The sequence below is a fragment of the Carlito syrichta genome, unplaced genomic scaffold (assembly GCF_000164805.1).
Source record: "Carlito syrichta isolate Samal-C Ts95f unplaced genomic scaffold, Tarsius_syrichta-2.0.1 Scaffold305877, whole genome shotgun sequence".
NCBI lineage: Eukaryota > Metazoa > Chordata > Mammalia > Primates > Tarsiidae > Carlito > Carlito syrichta.
Window position 1 is genome coordinate 83,179 of NW_007249973.1, and position 5,612 is coordinate 88,790.

Genomic DNA, 5,612 nt, shown 5'->3' on the forward strand with positions numbered 1-5,612 from the left:
TTAAAAAAACAAAACAAAACAGAATGTCTTCTTTTCTGTCAAGTTCCTTTCTCCCTCTAGTGGAGTTGTATGTTTCAGAGTGCCATCATATACAAATCTTAATATGGCTACTTTTCTAATTACCTTGATACCTTCAGCTAGAGCTTTTGTAAGGCATTTCAAAAAGTAGTAGGGCTCACCTTGCGCTCTCATTCCCTCCACTGGTCTTCTCTCTCAGCCATGCTCTGCTCTGAAGAGACCCATTTCCCCCAGCAAGCGGCCTGGGCCTGCGAAGGAGGGCAGCATGCAGCTCCGCTTTGCCCGGCCCTCCAAGCACGCCTCGGCCCTGGCCTGGGGGTCCGAGTGGGCCACGGGCTATGACCTGTACAGTGCCTATGATTATACAATACCACCTATGGAGAAAGCTTTTGTGAGAATGGACATTCACATACCTCTTCCTTCTGGGTGTTATGGAAGAGTACTCCACATTCTGGCTTGGCTGCAAAACACTTTATAGATGTAGGAGCTGATGTCATAGATGAAGATTATAGAGGAAATTTTGGTGTTGTCTGTTTAATTTTGGCAAAGAAGAGTTTGAAGTCAAAAAGGGTGACCAAATTGCATAACTCATTTGTGAACAGATTTTTTTTTAATCCAGAAATAGAAGTTCAAGTTTTAGATGCCACTGAAAGTGGCGCAGGAAGTTTTGGTTTCACTGGAAAGAATTAAAATTTATGCCAAGAATAGAAAATGAGAAATTATACCTTTTTCTTAAAAATAAAGCGTTTTGGTGCATTGTAAATTTAATAGTTTTACCTTCTAAAAATATTTAATTTCTTATGATTAAAGAAAGAGTATCTCTGTTGGAATCACATAGAAACTTTCTTGTGTTTTTATTCTGTTGATGGCTATATGTAAATTTACTTTGTGGTGACCTAATGCAAACAGTGATTTTTAAAAAATCAAATGTACATCAATTACAGACAAAAAAGAAAGCCTATATTATTTAATTCAATAAATGATACTCCTTCAGTAAAAAAAAAATAAAAGTAGTAGGATCCACATAAGGTATGTCTTTTCCTCCACGATGAAGTTATCCATAGGGATTTTACCTGCTGAAATTTCATTGAACACAAATTAACCAAATTTTGGTTTAACGTGGGGTTTTCCATTAAGGAAGAAATTTGGAGCATTTCATTGTGTCAGGGCAATGATATTGGCTCCTTGATCCCAAACCATGGTAAGCCAGTCTACATCTGCTGTCTGATTTTCAGCATAATCTATTCTTAACTTTTGTAATTCTGCTCTTGTATATTCCCTTTCTTCTCCTTGTTTGATTGGAGTTCCATTACCTTAATTATAATCAATTATAGTTTTCCTATTGACGACTGACCTGGCCAGGGCCACATTATCAGAAAAACAACATTTATCACTTCTATTAGAGACATCTCCACATGATCTTGATCTTTCTAAAACATATTTTTATTAGTACTTTGTCTTTTTTCTTGTCTTGGTCTATGTTCTGAATAGTTTGCATTAATAAAGTTGGGACTTCTTTGGGCCAGCCTGTGCCAATATGGTCTCTAAGACAGTGAGTCCAGTCAAATTTATTTGGACATCTTTTGGAGGTGCATAAGGCACTTTACTTTGAACTATCCTTTCTGCATGTTTTCAAAATTGAGAAGTCCATTCCTTCTCTACATCCCCTCATCCCCACCATTTAAGTGCAGACGTTTTCCAGTATACTCTTAGCTAGCTGCAACGTAAACTTAATTTTCTTCTTATGTAGATACCAACTGAATTCAGTTTTAGTCCTGAAATTTATGTTATAATCTTTAAAATGCCTTTCTGCACTTTCAAAAATTATTTTAGCGATTCAACCTCTCAAAAGCCTCTATTTCTACATTACGACCATAACGCTCAGATCATGAATTATGTTCTTTTTATTGCCTTTCTGTGCGCATCACACATATACCAAAACTAAAAAAGGTCACTCACATTTTGAGGTTCTGGTATAGAGGCCACGGCGCCCCAGGATCCGAATGGCTCTTCCTGCAGGCGCTCAGACGCCGGTGAAGAGGCCCCGACACTTCGCGAGGCAGGGGGCGCGGGCTGCCGCCAGGCGTCAAAACCCCACAGTTCAGGGAGCGCACGCGGGATGGGCCCCACCTCAGCTGTCCCGCGGGAGCACTCTGGCGAGGCATGCGCCCACAGAGCCTGTGGCTGTCTCCTGACCCGATGTCGTGCAGTCGCATCCCAGCGTCCTGCTTCTATAGTCGGTGTAGGGAGTGGTTCATAGACAACCATCTGACTCAGGCGAGCGCCCTACTCCGTCTGGAGTTATCAGTCCAGGGCGTTCATCCGCTTTTGGCTCACATTCTCATCTATCATCTATTTATCTATCTATCTATCCATCTATTTATCGATTGATTGAGTTGGAGTCTCACTCCGTCACCCAGGCTGGAGTGTAGTGGTATGCCCACGGCCACGGCAGCCTCTACCTGCTGTGCTCAGGCTCTTTCCGCCTCAGCCTTCCAAATATCTGGAACCACTGGCGTAAGCCACCACGCCCGGCTAATTTTTTGATTTATTGTAGAGACGGGGATCTTGCCAAGTTGCCCAGGCTGGTCTTGAACCCCTGAGCTCAGTCAATCCTCTCGCTTCCACCTCCCAAAGTGCTGGGATGACAGGCGTGAGCCACCGTGCCCGGCTGCATCACTTTAGACGTGGCCACCCTTATGTCAAGAACACTCCTAACAACAGTTGGGGGAAACGGGGAAGTCCCTAGGGGCGAGATCGGCTCCTAGGGGGGAGTCTGGGCTGCTTCTTCCTCCGAGGAGCCCTCGGTGCCATCGAGGCCGCGCCTCCCCTGGCCCTGGGGGCTGCGAGTGGACGTCGGGCTTGGGTTTGGAGGGGCGGTGGGACACAGGGTTGGGGCCGGGGCTGAGACTGCCCACCCGAGGGGAGGTGCTGAAAGGCGGACACCCCTGGCGTGTCCTCCGGGTTCTGCGCTCAGCGGCCCTCCGAGCCGCCGCCCGCCCGTGGGGTCTGTAGGCTCCCACACCGTCACCCCTTCACCCACCTTGTTCGCGCCCTTCCTCGCAGACTCCTCGAAGATGCAACCTCAGGCACACGCCGGTCTGATGACTTGGTCTTCGGAGGAAAAGAATTCAGCACGTTCCCTTGCGAGTGTGGAGCGGGGAGACCCTTCGTGGAACTTCCCCGCGCGGGACTCCGGGCACACGATCCGCCTATCTCGGGCCAGAGTCCTTCAGAGAGACGCAGCGCTGAGGACGCGACAGGGCAAACCAAAGTGGCTCCGGCGCGGTCGCTACGGGAGACGGAGACAGTGTCTGAAAAGCAGCCCAAAGCCGTGGCGAACTTCTAGGCAACTGGCTAATCAAAAAAGAAAGTCCACGAACCCTGGAGGAGAGTTCAGAGGGTGGAATAAGAGGGTGGGACTGCAGTCTGACCTTCCGGACCTTCATCGGCTACTCCAGTGCTGCCCTTTCAGGAAAGGAGCACAGCATGTGTGTTATGTCACCCTGCAGCTCCACTTGGAGTCTTTCTTGGGGTCTCCACTAAAAACTTGGGCTGTTGAGGGAGGTATCTACCCTCTTGTTAGTTGGGATTCTAATATCACCTAGATTGTGCAGCCCATGAAACCTCCAGCCAGTTCTCAGCCCTGACACTTTTTCTGCTGGGTCATGGAGTCACTCACTCTGAAGAAGCACAGGTCAGTTTTCTGCCAGACACCCTCCATGCAGATTTTTGAGGTTATTTCACTTTCTATTGTGGCAGGATTTTACAGAGAGTGTTGGGATACCGAGGCCAGGAAGCAGTTTTATTTGTGCTGGCACTGGCTTAGCGGATTCACATCCAAAGGCTGAGCCCCGAGCGTAGGGGGGCATTGTCTTTTATATAATTTTAGCTTTTTTGTCCCCCCAATAACACTTACATATTAGTAACATATAGGCTAATTGGGTGTTTTGCAGCTCAAGGTTACAGCAGAGTTACACATGCACACTATAGATTGGGGCTACATTCCTTTCTAATATGAATTATCCAAGAAAGTTCTTGTGGTGCTAGAAGAACTCTTTCATTATTCTGGGAAGGCTTTTATCTTACTGTACTAAGGCGGGCCCCTGTTTTGGGAAGGACTTTACCTTATTAGTCTTGGGGGAAGGGTTCCCTGTCTCATTGTCAGGCAGACACACGAATTTGAACAGCCTTGTAGTGTGAAACTACAAGCCTACTTAAAGGTAGGAAGAAAGTGTTATTTGGAACACGATGAGCTTTTTCTAGACCCTTACTTTTAGGGATGTTATTTTGTGAACTGAATAAGGGGGGAAGAAAATCCCAAAGTGACAAGCTCTAGTCACATTGTATATCAACACTATTTTATTTTTAAAAATTTTTTGTAGAGATGAGGTCTTGCTATGTGGCCCAGGCTGGTCTTGAAAGCCTGTCCTCAAGCAATCCTCCCTCCTAGGCTTCCCAGAGTGCTGGGATTATAAACAGTAGCCACCATGCCCAGCCAACACTACATTGAATAGGATGTGTCCATTTCTTGTTGGAGGTTTATTTTGCTATGGATTTGCTCACTGGAAAAAGCCGAATTTCCCTGACTTCAATTACTTTCCCTGACTATGGGGGAAGGAATTTTACATGTGGCTGCAAGCCTGACTGGGAGTGACAGTGAGTGGGTAAGAAGAACCTGGGGACCGGGCTCGGTGGCTCAGCCCGTAATCCCAGCACTTTGGAAGGCTGAGACAAGTGGATTGCCTGAGCCCCACGGGTTCAAGACCAGCCCAGACAGCTTGGCAAGACCTTGTCTCTACAATAAATAAAGAATTAGCTGGGAGTGGTAGTGCACACCTGTAGTTCTGGCTACTTGGAAAACTGAGATAGAAAGATCGCTGGAGCCTAGCAAGTCGACGCTAGAATGACTGTGAGTGTGCCGCTGCACTACTGCTCTCCAGCCTGCGCAATGGAGTGAGACTCCAACTCAAAAAAGGAAAAAGAAAAGAAAGAAAGAAAGAAAAAAGAAAAGAAAGAAAAAGAAAAGCCTGGAAAAGTAGGGAAATGCAAAGGAGTTTTAAGAAGATGGCAGAGGCAAGAGAGCTTTCCTTTTGAGAGTGTCGGTGTCAGTGCATGTTTGTAAATTGATGGGAGGTGAGGAGAGGAGAAAGTAAATGAGGGAAGGGAACATCAAAAACAGTAGGAGTGGATTACTTAAAATGTCAACATAATTAATCATTAGGGATACTCAAACCAAAATCACAATGATATACCATTCCACATCTACCAGGACGTCTATTAAAACAAAAACTAGAAATTAACAAGATTACAGATAATTTGAGACCCTCATACATAATGGTGGAAATGTCAAAAGGTGCAGCTCCTGTGGAAAACAGTTTAGCACTTCCTCAAAAAGTTAAGTATGGAAGTGCTGTCTGATGCCACAATTTCACCCCTGGGTATATACTCCAAGAACTGAAAGCAGGGACTCCATCAGCTACTTGTACATCAATGTTCATAGCAATATTATTTGTTTTGTGTGTGTGTGAGAAAGCAGGATTTATTGAGGGGACAGAAAAGCTCCCACAGTGGGAGGAGACCCGAGGGGGTTG

At 45.8% G+C, this 5,612-nt stretch overlaps 1 pseudogene; it reads left to right on the plus strand.

Moving 5' to 3' along the window:
* The first annotated feature begins 214 nt into the window (after positions 1–214).
* Positions 215–708, plus strand: LOC103265187 (annotated as a pseudogene).
* The last annotated feature ends 4,904 nt before the right edge of the window (positions 709–5,612 follow it).